Genomic DNA, 12555 nt, shown 5'->3' with positions numbered 1-12555 from the left:
CTCTCTCCAACCCACACACACACATACACACACACACGCACACACACACACACACACACGCACATATGCACTCTCCTCCCCACACACACATACACACTCTTTGCCCCACATGCACTCTTCTTCCCCCACACACACACTCTCCTCCCCCACCGCACACACATTCTCCCCCACCCTGCCACACACACTGTCATTCCTCCCCCCAACACACACATACATACTGTCCTCACCACACACACTCTCCTTCCCCCCACCACATCCACACACACACACACACACACACACACACACACACACACACACACACACACACACACACACACACACACACACACACACTCTGCCCCCCCCACCAACACTCTCCCTCCATACACACATACACACTCCCCACACTCACACACTCTCCATCCCCACTAACACTGTCCCCCCATACACGCACTTACACCCCACACACACATATATGCACGCACATCCTCTCCCTCAACCCCCCACACACACACCCTCCCACCCACACACACATACTCTCTCCCACTGAACTACACACACACTGTCTCCCCCCACCCACATATTCACTCTCCCACAGCTACATGCAAACACACTCTCCCCTCAACACACACACTCTCCCCCCTCTCACACACACTCACTCTTCACCCCCACACACACACTCTCTCTACACCCCCCACATACACACTCTCCACCCCATACACACTCTACCCCCACATACACAAACACTCTCCCCACCAACACACAAATAAACACACATGCACCCAACATGTGACCCATGGGGTAAATTTGTATTTGCAGATACAGTCTACTTTTTTCATAAAGCACACAATTTATAGACAGTCAGTCAATGTGGTCAGTCAGTTATAAATTCCTACTTTAGAAATAAAATCAGTCTGACTCCAAACCGAAACACAAAAGATTCTAAGCAAAGCCTCACACCTGACATACATTGCCTGACCTAAAATGTCATGCCTTCTTTCGACTGATAAAACCTTTAGTTCTCTCAGGACAGTAACTTGAATGGAATTCAGGCATTTACATAAACATATTATTCAATTAAAACCTTCTCACTGATTAAAGATTTAACAGCATCTTTGGTTTGTTTAGTACATCTTCATCAATCATGAGACGCTTTGATCTATTACATAAAACTCAGAGTTTAATACTACTTCTCGCTAACACCTGAAGAAGGACTGAGGCTCCGAAAGCTTGTGTTTTCAAATATGCCTGTTGGACTATAACCTGGTACTATGTGATTTCTGACTTTGTCGACCCTAGTCTGACACCAGCACTTCTGCATCATAACCTTCAAAGTGATCTTCAAATACACTAGCACTCTGTCGCAATGCAGTCTTTGGTCTGGATTCCCCTGCCTGTCCTGGTGATCAGTTAGCAAGAATTTTACCTGTAATCATTTTTTTGAGTAGGTTCCCCTTTAAAGGAAGTCTGGTTTTAAGAAAAAAGTAGGCTGCCAGTATCACAATTTCCTTTTTTAGTGTGCAGAGTTTACTGGCACTGTTGAAGAGAGGGCAACATTGGAGCTGCTGGAACTCATGCTAAAATCATTTGGATGAGACGTACAAACAAATTTGCTGCATTACTTACTTCAACCAGAATGTCTGAGGTTATAGTGCAAGTTGTGATCCTGCACCCAAAAATTATGTGCATGGATTTCATGCTTATGTACTTCAATCTACACTCTCATTGACAGAAAACGGTATGGCTGGCCTCACCATCACTCATGCAAGAACTTAGGAAATTGGAGAACTGGCTGATAATTCTACAATCCTAATTCTGTTTGCCCCCGTGCAGCCCTTCAGCAATAGGTCACAAATATTAGCATTATCATCAGCAGGTAAAATATTCTTTCTATTTATCTCATCGCCACTATAGGTAAACAAAAGACAAAACACCAACTCACAAAATTCTCAGCCTTTTTCAATAGCATTTTTTCAAGTGAGTTGTTGCCTTTGGTACGCATTACACAGTACTTAGCAGCCATGCCACATATAAAATGAGCCTCAAGCTCTAATTTAGGTGCCATTTCTATCATAAAGACAAATGGATGATTACTGTGGTTTGGAATGTTATCTCTATGAGCTACTGATGAGACCCTTTAAATCTCTTTAAGGCTTGGGCATCCTAACCCATCATCACCAAATTATACATTGACCTTATTTGTTCACATAAAGCCTCTGATTATGGAAAAGATAACTGACAGGTAGAGGCCAAATTTGCATAATGAACTGTTTAAATATTCAGATCTCATTTCTGCTGTAAGGCATTATTTGTCCCTCACAACTACTGACCCTTTCAAAACCAACATTGTTTGTCAAATCACATTAGATTCATGTTAGTTTACTGACAGCTCTGATCATTCTCTAGATTTTGAAGCAACAATGAAGTAAATATTTGTGACATAGTCTTCCTCATATATGCAAAACACTCCTTCTCAAGTTCTTCAGTGGCCACAAATAAGTTACTTTGCTTTAAGGTAAAAGAAGTGTGGGTCAGTTAAGCATGCAAATTTGACATTTCATAACTCATTAACAGCTTCATGGACTCACATCTCCCCATACCACTGTGAATTGCTATGTTTTCAGAATTCTCACCTGATGCAACAGAAATAATCAGTATAGAATCAGATGGTCATTTATGCAGATGCCATTGGGCTCACTAGAGCTGGTTTAATATGGAGATCAATGCTGCCCTTTTGTTTGAAAAGTGTAAAATTGAGGAATGGGCTAGGTAGGACGAAAAGGTCTAACAATATCAATAGGGTATGATGCCTATAGATCAATGGAGAAAAGAGAATGTTGAATAAGAGTTGCATTGGTTTGAAGATTGGAATGTATGGGCTAAAATTTAGGTTACCTTTGAAGTGATAACTGATGAGAATGCTGCCCATAATTTATATATTGAACTTAAGAATTAGTAGCTGGGAAGGACGTTTGGTCCTTTGAGTTTGGTTCCTCACACCCACTCCCCAAATCCTTTAAAGAGGTTGGCAGACAGACAATGACAAATTGTTGCCTTGGCCTTATTTGTACTTGTGGATGAGATTATGGGCATCAGTCCAATTCAAAAGGCATCTCACTGAAGAAAGATTGGCTGGCTTGAATTTTGGGCAAGTGAGATTGGCAAACCTACGACATTTAAGTGAGACCCAGCATCAGTCCACACTGCTGGTCCTCCTGGCTCCATATTTAGGTCAGTTAATTTTTTAAAAAATTTACCTCTTGAGTGTTGGTTTTTGTTGGCATGTGGCTGAAAACTTGACTGCAACACGTAGAGTGAATACTAAATTAATTTAACGGTTACGTTCTAAGTTCTGAAGCCATATGATCAGTCGTCCTGTTCTCGGAAGAATTAAAAGATTAACTAGAGTGCATATGTTGGTGCCATCCCTTAGTCAGCAACTTAGAGGATGCTGTTCATGAATGCAAGCCTGTCAGATCCACTTACCTGTAGCTGTTGAACAAACTAGTACAATGACTGACAGTGGCCAAGAAAACTAGGCTCATGTATTCAGATTAATTTCGTACATCTGTGGATGCTGAAATTGATTCTTGCTTATTGATACTCATTGTAAATGGTTCGAAGTGATTCCAATGGATATGTAGGCAATACTCATATGTGAGCGGATTTGACATTGAGTCTAACAATTTCAGAGCAAGAAACCTCCTTCCTTGTCCATTACCTAGGCCCAAAAATCCAGGTCCTGTTATGAAATGTTTTACTTTTAGCACAACTAACCTACTTTCAAGTACCCATAACTCCCATTATCTTGCTTTTCTTCTTCTCCAGTCTCCTATCAACAATCCATTTGTTTGCCTATCCTGTAATCTCTCCTTTTCTGGCCTCCATCTCCAGCTATTCACTCACTCCTTTTCCCTGAGCACCCAGCATCAGCATAAATGCCACCCTTTCCTAGTTAGTTTTAATGCTAAAGAAGGGTCGCTGGATTTGAAATGTTAATTTTTTTTCCTCTCCACAGATGCTGCCAGACTCACTGACTTTCTCCAAAGTTTTTGCCTGAGGTGTGTATTTGTTTTCCTGATATGGACGTTGTTCAGATTTGATACCTGATAATGTTTTCCTTTTTGACAGTACAACTTTTATCTATTTCTGAGTAAGAATATTGTATCTACATTACTCTTTGTTTGGATAATTGAAGTCAAATGGAGAGATTGAAAGTTTGCATACCTTTGCTGAATAAAATGCTAAAAAAAACCTCTCAGTTGACTTTGAAAATTATCATTTAGCCATTCAAAATTCATTTTTTATATGTTATCCTCATCTAAAATGTGAACTCGCAAGTATAGATGAAGAGAAATACTCTGAAAAAGTTAAATATTCTTTGTTCCAAATTTTCACTTTTCCAATCCATTAGTGGAAGTGTTTACAATTTGTTATTCCATGACATTGAGCCCAATAGACTAAACTGCCAAGTGGCCAGTATTCATGTTTAAATTTTTATAGTGTGTAGAGGTCTTCATTCATGGTGTTATAATAGCATATATTAATCTTATGTCAGTCCAGAGTTTGTCCATGCACACGTTCAACAAATTTCCCAGGATAGCAATCAGAACTGTGACTATGATTGATTTTCTCTTTACTATCTCAGAAGCAAGTTAAAAGCCGATTCCTATTCTGATGGCTATAGCCCTACCTATCAGTCAATGAAAGTTCAGCCACAAGCCCATCTCAGATGACGAGGGAAACCAGATATTCAGCTCTGAGAGTTGCTGTCCAAAACAGATGGAGTTCTTCTCCAGTCCCAGCAGTGCCACAAGAAATTCTGGCCACTACTGGGATGTGACTTGGCACACCCATGTGACTTGGCACTCCCCTGCAATATCCCAGTTACTGCTGGTAAAACACCAGTGACGGAGGGACGAGATTAATCGGTCACTTAAGGGCCTCAGTTAACTCAAGTGTGGATGGGTTGTCAGCCACCTATGCTGTCACTGGTAAAGTACCAGCTGAGACAGGGAGCCTGCGGGCATAGCACTGACTCACTTCAATAAATGTTATACTTTCACTCCCCAGTAGGGGGGCAGGGCAATATAAATTTACTGCCTCAGGGCCTTTCTTCTCTTGGAGAGTAGTGAATCTGAGCTAAGTGCAAAGTCTTTTACTGATCAATGATGATTGTAAATCTTTTATTGAGTTTTTTTTAAATATTCAATAGCTTTTAACTTGAGAAGCATTGCAACTACCTCCACACCAATATTCATACTTTCCATCAGGGTCCACTTCATTGTAATCAGGAGCCGGAACTAGGCTCTCTTTATTACTAAAGCTCTGTTAGTCGAGTTCAGCTAACTGCAGAATCTGGAATTCAAATACTGTGTTTTTCTGGTCTGCATTGATTTGTCTTACTTTGAACATACTGAATCATCAGGGCTACAAAATTTGATTCTTTAACTAGAAAGTGCTCTAATGTAGCATGTTAAAATCCCACGTCTTTAAATGCTGATATCGCTCACAAATGAATTACTTGAATCAAATACATTCGCTATATATTTAATAGGAAACAGGTAAGGTTGATTTCACTGAGAAAATATATTGCAATTATATAACCAATTATGCTATTTTGCTCTTTTCTCTTTATTGATAACGCCTGCTAACATCTGTCTAAACTCCCTCTAGTTGGGTAGATGCTGATTAAAACAATGTTTCCAACAATCAGCTGATTTCTCTATCTGCTTACTTTTATTTTATTTTGGCTTGATTTGCTTGATAGGTACATACAGTATTCATGAGTTGAATAATATTTATACCAAATAAAATTTTGATTCAGACAGATTACTCCTCTAATTATTCAGCAGATGAAACACTAGCTATAGAATCCCAATGAAGCTACCAACCTGAGGCACTGAATGCAATGCCAAGCTACTTTCTGATTTCAAGTGGAAAACAAACTAATTATGTGGAAATATGGTAATTTAATATGCTGTAGGACTGGTTCCTCATCTCATTAGTGTTGATCTTTATTATCTACTTGCTGAATTATTTCTTCCAGGAGGAAATGCCCTTTCTAAACAAATGAACAATTTTGACCAGGCTGCCATTTTTACTTCATAAAGTTAATTTACATAATTGGAAGTTACTGTTCAGAAGAAGTGATATCTTTAAAATGGACAATTATCATTCACTGCATTATATCCATGTTAATGTACAGTTACTAACTATAAGCAAAAATCTGAAAGAAATCTTTCTGTCTGCGGAGCGTGAGCTCTGTTCTACTTGCCACTGGGCGATTCGATATATCAGTATTTGGGATAAGCAGCAATTTGTTGAATTGAAAGCATCTATGATCTAGTTGTAAACCATTCTTATCATCAAATGATTTGATTTGACAAAATAATAGAACAACTCTGAAAATTATATCAACTGCAATACAACGAATGTTGTAGCTTTTCCTCCTGGATGTTACCCATCATTATGTTATTAATTTTTTAGTCATTTATGCTATATTACTACATGTGTGTGATAAAATTATGTTATTCCAGTTGAATATTCCTGAATCTTTCATTCTCTTTAATATTAAATTTTATTGAAATGCTAGCATGGATAAACAGTGTATAATTGTAACAGTTCCCATAATCTTCAATGGAGCTAGGTCACCTATGATATATTCGTAGAGGAGCTATCCTTACTTTTGCTCGATACAACAAAGAAATAATTCTGTCCACTAAAAATCATACCCACATCTATATCTCATTAATATATGTATCACAAAAATGCCAGGCAATGACCATCTCCAACAACAGAGAATCTAACCACCAAGTTTTGATATTTAATGGCATCACTATCACGGAATCCTCTATTATTGAAATCCAGGCAGCTACCGTTGACAGAAACACAATTGGATTAGCCATAAATGCTGTAGCCAAAGAACAACTCAAAGGCTAGCAACCTTTTAATGAATACTTCACTTATGACTGAGTGTGACAGAATACTCCCCACTCGCCTGGATGAATGCAGCTCCAACAACACTCTAGAAGCCTGGCACATGTCAGCTTTTGTGCTCCTATGATGCAGCTGGGCCTGCTGTGTTCATCCAGCTCCACACTTTGTTATCACCATTCAGGACAAAGCAACTTGCTTGATTGGCACTACATTTACAAATATTCATTTCCTTTACCATCGACACCCCGTATCAACAGTTTGTGTCATCGTCAAGTTGTACTGTTGAAAATTCAACAAGGCACCTTCGACTTCATTTTCCAATTTCACAACCACTATCATCTGGAGGGACATGAACAGATACATGGGAATCCCACCACCTGCAAGCTCCCCTCCAAGTGAAAATATAATACTGTTCCTTCAGTGTCACTGGATCAAAATCCTGGAATTCCCTCCTTGATAGTATTGTCAGTGTGCCTACACCAAATGGACTGCAGTGGCTCAGGAAGGCAGCTCTTTTCCACTTTCTCAAGACAAATTCAAGATAGGCAAGAAATTCCATCATAGGCAGCGATGCCCAAATCTTGTAATGATTCACTTTCAATTGTTTAGAATAGTGTTAACTCATTTAAACTGCTGTATCATGTGCATCTTTACTGGGTAGATGCAAGATGTTGTTTCCTCTTGTGGGACAATCCCAGACCAGAGGGCATAATCTCAAAGTGAAGGGTCTCCTACTTAAGACAGAGATAAGAAGGATTTATTTTCCTTCAGTGGGTATCAACCTATGGAATTCTTTACCACACAATGCTGTAAAGGCTGGGTTGTTAAGCATATTCAAAGTTGAGATAGATAGGTTTTAACAAGTAAGGGTATTAAAAACTGTAAGCATAAGACAGGAAGGTACAGTTGAAGATTATCAGATCAGCCACAACTTTACTGAATGGCAGAGCAGACTCGATCAACAGAATGGCCGACTTCTGCTCTCACATCTGACAGTATTCTGAACAGGACTTCACAAAGTGGAAATTGAGACCCCAGGTGGAGTTGTGGACCAAAATTTTGGGATTCTGTGCTAAGAGTCAGCAATGGCCACCATGGAGCTCGTCCTGAGTTTTGGCAGTTGTGCTCCTGCTCTCACTACTTGCCCCCATCCCCAGTTGCCATGGACAGGTGTCATAACAATTTTCAAGCCTCAGTATAGGGTGAGACCGTATTTGGGAAACGCTAAGATACAGGCTCCAGTTCACAAAAGAAATGGTTAAAATACTACTTGAGGCAATACAGCTGACACAAATGACTCCAATTTTTATGGTATGTGGGTGACAATAATTCTTCATTGGATCTACATGGGACGACTTCATGTGTCACTTTCAATCTGAAAACCACATCAAAAGAATGCCGAAGTCCACTTCTTGCTGCATTTTTCCCGTACCAACCATTATCAAATTTACTTTGTGGAGAAGACATCATTAGATAGAAACATTTGAAGAGATGCTCAAGATCTGAATAGGTAGAACTTTCTATACTGTGAATATCACTACATGCTGAACCTAAAACACATGAATCAGTGTATTTGCTTTCTTATCACAATTCCAGCTGATAGATTTAGAATTACAAGGATGTGTACACAATTTGCAGTGATAATCAGTTTATACTTAACTCATTTGTTTATGAATCTAAAAGCCAATTTTGTACAGACCATAGCAACTTAGATTATAGCAAAAGTTTCAATGTGAAATTAATTTAAATATTCCTCAGTTTAAATGAATATTTAAAAATAATCCATCATGGCCATAGATATCTGCATGAAATAATATATGGCTAGATTACACCTAATCAGCTGATATTGATTAAAATGGAAAATATTCCTTTCTCACACATGACTTCTTGAGTCTGTCACATGGAGGGTCAATCGGTATTTCTCCCTGGAGTTGTTGATTCATCAGATATCTCCAAAGCTAAAAGTGGAAATTACATTTATTTGTCTTTGCTGCAAAGTGAAATAAAAAAAGACACCTTTACAAAATATCTTTTATGTTTTCACCAATTTTCACCCGGCTTTGAAGGAACTAAATTCTAAAATGATCATAATAGGTTTAACATCAAATCCGACAGTAAAAATTTTCACCAGAAATCTTTCCCAGTAATATCAACATTCCCCTGTCCACACAGAACTCACTGAGCTTTTAAAACAAGTTGAGTGCTTAACTCTCTCAGTTTAAATCCAAATCTGAATCTAATTATTACCTCCATGGCACTATGAGTGGTATAAGAAACACAGGAAGCAGGTACCACATTCAAGAGGCTTTTATTAAAAATTTGCCAGTCTCACATTGAACCTTTGTTTCATTTTGCCAGCTATTCAAGTTGTTTGGTACTCTATAGGTTCTGCAAGACTTTTACCATTCAATTTAGCCAACTAGGCAAGAGGTAGAATTATGGATTGAGCATGGAATCACCTTTAACTATGGCACATTCTATTCTGTCAATTAAAAGATTTGACAGCATTTCTCCAACTTCCCACTTCCAGGCCTTTATTCGAGGCTGTTCCGATCCATCAGTGATCAATGAGGAAGGACGAAAAGACCTGTTATAGCTGAGGAAAGGGGGACGAGGGTCAGCCCTTGCAGCTTCAGAGCTTGAGCCCCAAGCTTTCAGTCCCACTCTTTGGGAAGCTCTGTAACCAGGAAGTGATCAAGGAGGAAAGGAAAGATGATACATCCTGAGCATAGTGAGACAGTGTTATAATGTTCAACAGGCCAATTTCATGTTGAATGATGGGCAGAGGGATTCAAATGATGAGCATGGGATGTGAAATAATGATGATGAAACCTGAAAAAGATAGTTGCAAACTTATGTGTGGGTGGACTTGTTTTAGAAACACACTTAAGTTATATGTTAGCATAGACATAGAATTGATCATTGAGCTACATAATAGAAAGGATTGAGAGCATGCAGATGTGGACAGGCCGATGAGTGTTTTAGGTTTCTGCTATGAACAGGAAATGTTAGTAAAGCTTCAGATAAATACATAGAGATTCTACAAAGCCTATCTCAAGATCTGGAGCTAATGAGTGGGATAGGAATGAAAATGATCATATGGTACTATACATATCTGATAGAAGTTCCAACTTGGTGTAGAACACCTACTGAAGTGAGATTACATTCAAAGTAGCACCCCAGATGTATTGGAGCAAATTCAGTTAACTCTCAGTGATTGAAGAGTATTTTTAACTCTGTGTGGTTTATTTGCTCACTAGTCACTGATAACAATCCTGCTCCCAGTAGCAATGTGGCAACTCATGTCTATGCCTCAAAGGCAGGATTAGGATATGATATTACTTCAATTATTGTGAGGTTAGTGAGAGAGAGCTGATCTTTGTTGGGCTCTGACTGCCAAATGATCACATTCTGCTAATCTGTGAGCACTGAATGAGTACCAAAGTTTGCTAAAATGTATGGAATGAGTCTGGCTGTCAGCTGTCCAGCAACAACTGGACTAGTTTCCTGTTTCTTCAGGTTGTGTATTCAGCGATTGCATCATTGTCAGCGTCCTTCATATTCCCCATGATATTTACCAGCTGTCCTCCCTTGATTGTAAAGTTGTATAAACACACATATTATTCAGTTAATGGTGACACATGCCACAAGGCACCCCAACCAGTCCAGACACTGGAACCATCCTTTGAATCATTCACCAGCTAACACAATTTTTACTTTGTGCCATTCAAGTTTCATTGTGGTGTTCCCATGTATCTCTTTTGATATACAGGGAGGAGTCATGGGCCGTGGAATCACTTCTGAGTCATTCTGCTCCCTGACCCTAATTTTGGGCTGATGAATTACAAACGCATGAGGATACTTCACAGTATTCCATGAATTCAAGGCTGGGCATATCATTGCAAGTGATTGACACATTTACGGCATGGAAGCTCTGTTGTTCATGGCTTATTCATTTGTGTAATCAATAACCACCATAATCCTGGAAAATCCGACATTTATTAAAATTTCTGCCGGATGTCTCATGACATCTCTTCAGGAGTTGCTCAGATAGTTCTTCATCAATGATCTTCTTTGTAACATCAGGACAGAAGTGGAGACTTCTGCTGATGATTGCACAATGCTCAGCATTATTTGCAACTCCTCATATACTGAAAATGTCCATGTCCAAATGCAGCAAGTCCTTGCCAGAATCCTGGCTTGATAAGTGGCAAGTAATATTTGTGCCATTCAAATGCCAGGCAACGATCCTCTTCAGAAAGACAAATCTAACCATTTTCCTGTGACATCCGGTGACCAACGCATTAGGGATTACCATTGATAAGTAATTGAACTGGATAAACTTATAAACATCGTGACTGCAAGAATAGACCAGAAGCAAGGAATTCTATGGCAAGTAACTCACCCATGACTCCTCAAAGGTGATGTGTGGTGAAATACCTACAAGCCTGTGAGTGCAGATCCAATAATATTCAAGACGTTCAACACCATCTGAGACAAATTTATTTGATTGGCATTCTATTCACCACCTTCAGCATTCATTTACTCCACTATTGATGCACAAAGCTAACAGCTTGTACCTTCTTTAAAATGTACTGTAACACCGCACCAAGGTTCTTCCACCAACACCTTCTAATCTCATGATCTCTACCACTCAGAAGCTTAGGACAAGAGCAGCACATTGATGGGAAAATTACCATATACAAGTGCCCCTCACTGCTCCTAAGTCAAACCCCTGGATCTCCCTAACAGCAGGTGTACCTGCTACGTTTCAAGAAACCACCAAATCCTCAAGTTCTATTAGGGACAGGCAAAAAATGCTGGCCCAGCCAATAATGTACACATCCTGTGAACAAATATTTTAAAAAAACTTTGTTCTCATTTTCAATCGATGTGGGACAATTATAAAATTGAATGCACTTGTGCTGCCCTGTGTTGAGAGCTGGGGGCACTTCCTCCACCGCAGTCAAAGCTGCACATTATGTGGGGATCTCTGATTTCAGATTTTCTGCAACAACAAACAGAGCTCCTCCAAAGCCACATACCGTGACAGAGACTCACCAATCTGGCTGCTGTTAGAGCTTCCTGTATCTCCTCTTCCTACAACATAAAGATCATGTAATGTGTGGATTCCCATTGGCCAACTCAGATACAAACTCAGTAAATCTATTTAACTAAAGTGCTTTGTTAATGCAGAATATAGGGAAAGGCTTTTGAAGCAGAAAAGTAAATATATTTTTCTATTATCCGCAGTACAAGTTATAGCCAAAGGTGTCACGAGAAATCTCAGTTCAGCAGTGCCCTTATACCTAAACATTTCCAACTTGATGAATGTGTCTTGGCAAACTGCTCCTTTTAAATCATGAAGCACACTCTCAAGGGGTGTGGGAAACGCAAAAGTAATGGAATGTCAGACAGTGGATGCCATCCCATCTTAACTCGATCATTTTTATGTGATAGTCACTGGACAGTGAACACTTATTCTGTATATCATGAAACTTAAGGGGATTTATGTATGGCATTGTTAGAGCAAAACCCAGAATTGCACAATTACTGAATTACACTCTTCCACAACCTACAGTATGTGGAATCACCTTCAAGTAAGTGATTTTAGAGCCATTCTGATTTATTCTT

The 12555-nt window shown here is 39.3% G+C and overlaps 1 protein-coding gene across 1 annotated transcript in view; it reads left to right on the top strand.

Moving 5' to 3' along the window:
* The first annotated feature begins 12498 nt into the window (after positions 1 to 12498).
* Positions 12499 to 12555, top strand: part of frem1b (Fras1 related extracellular matrix 1b) — a 254064-nt gene continuing 254007 nt past the window's right edge. Inside the window, exon 1 of the mRNA XM_059647910.1 lies at positions 12499 to 12521. The gene's annotated coding sequence lies outside the window, so the exon portion shown is untranslated. The remainder of the gene's footprint in view (positions 12522 to 12555) is intronic.

This window comes from Stegostoma tigrinum, chromosome 8 (assembly GCF_030684315.1).
Source record: "Stegostoma tigrinum isolate sSteTig4 chromosome 8, sSteTig4.hap1, whole genome shotgun sequence".
In the NCBI taxonomy this organism is placed as follows: Eukaryota; Metazoa; Chordata; class Chondrichthyes; order Orectolobiformes; family Stegostomatidae; genus Stegostoma; species Stegostoma tigrinum.
Note: the sequence above shows the minus strand (reverse complement) of the source record. Positions and strands in the feature narration are given on the sequence as shown.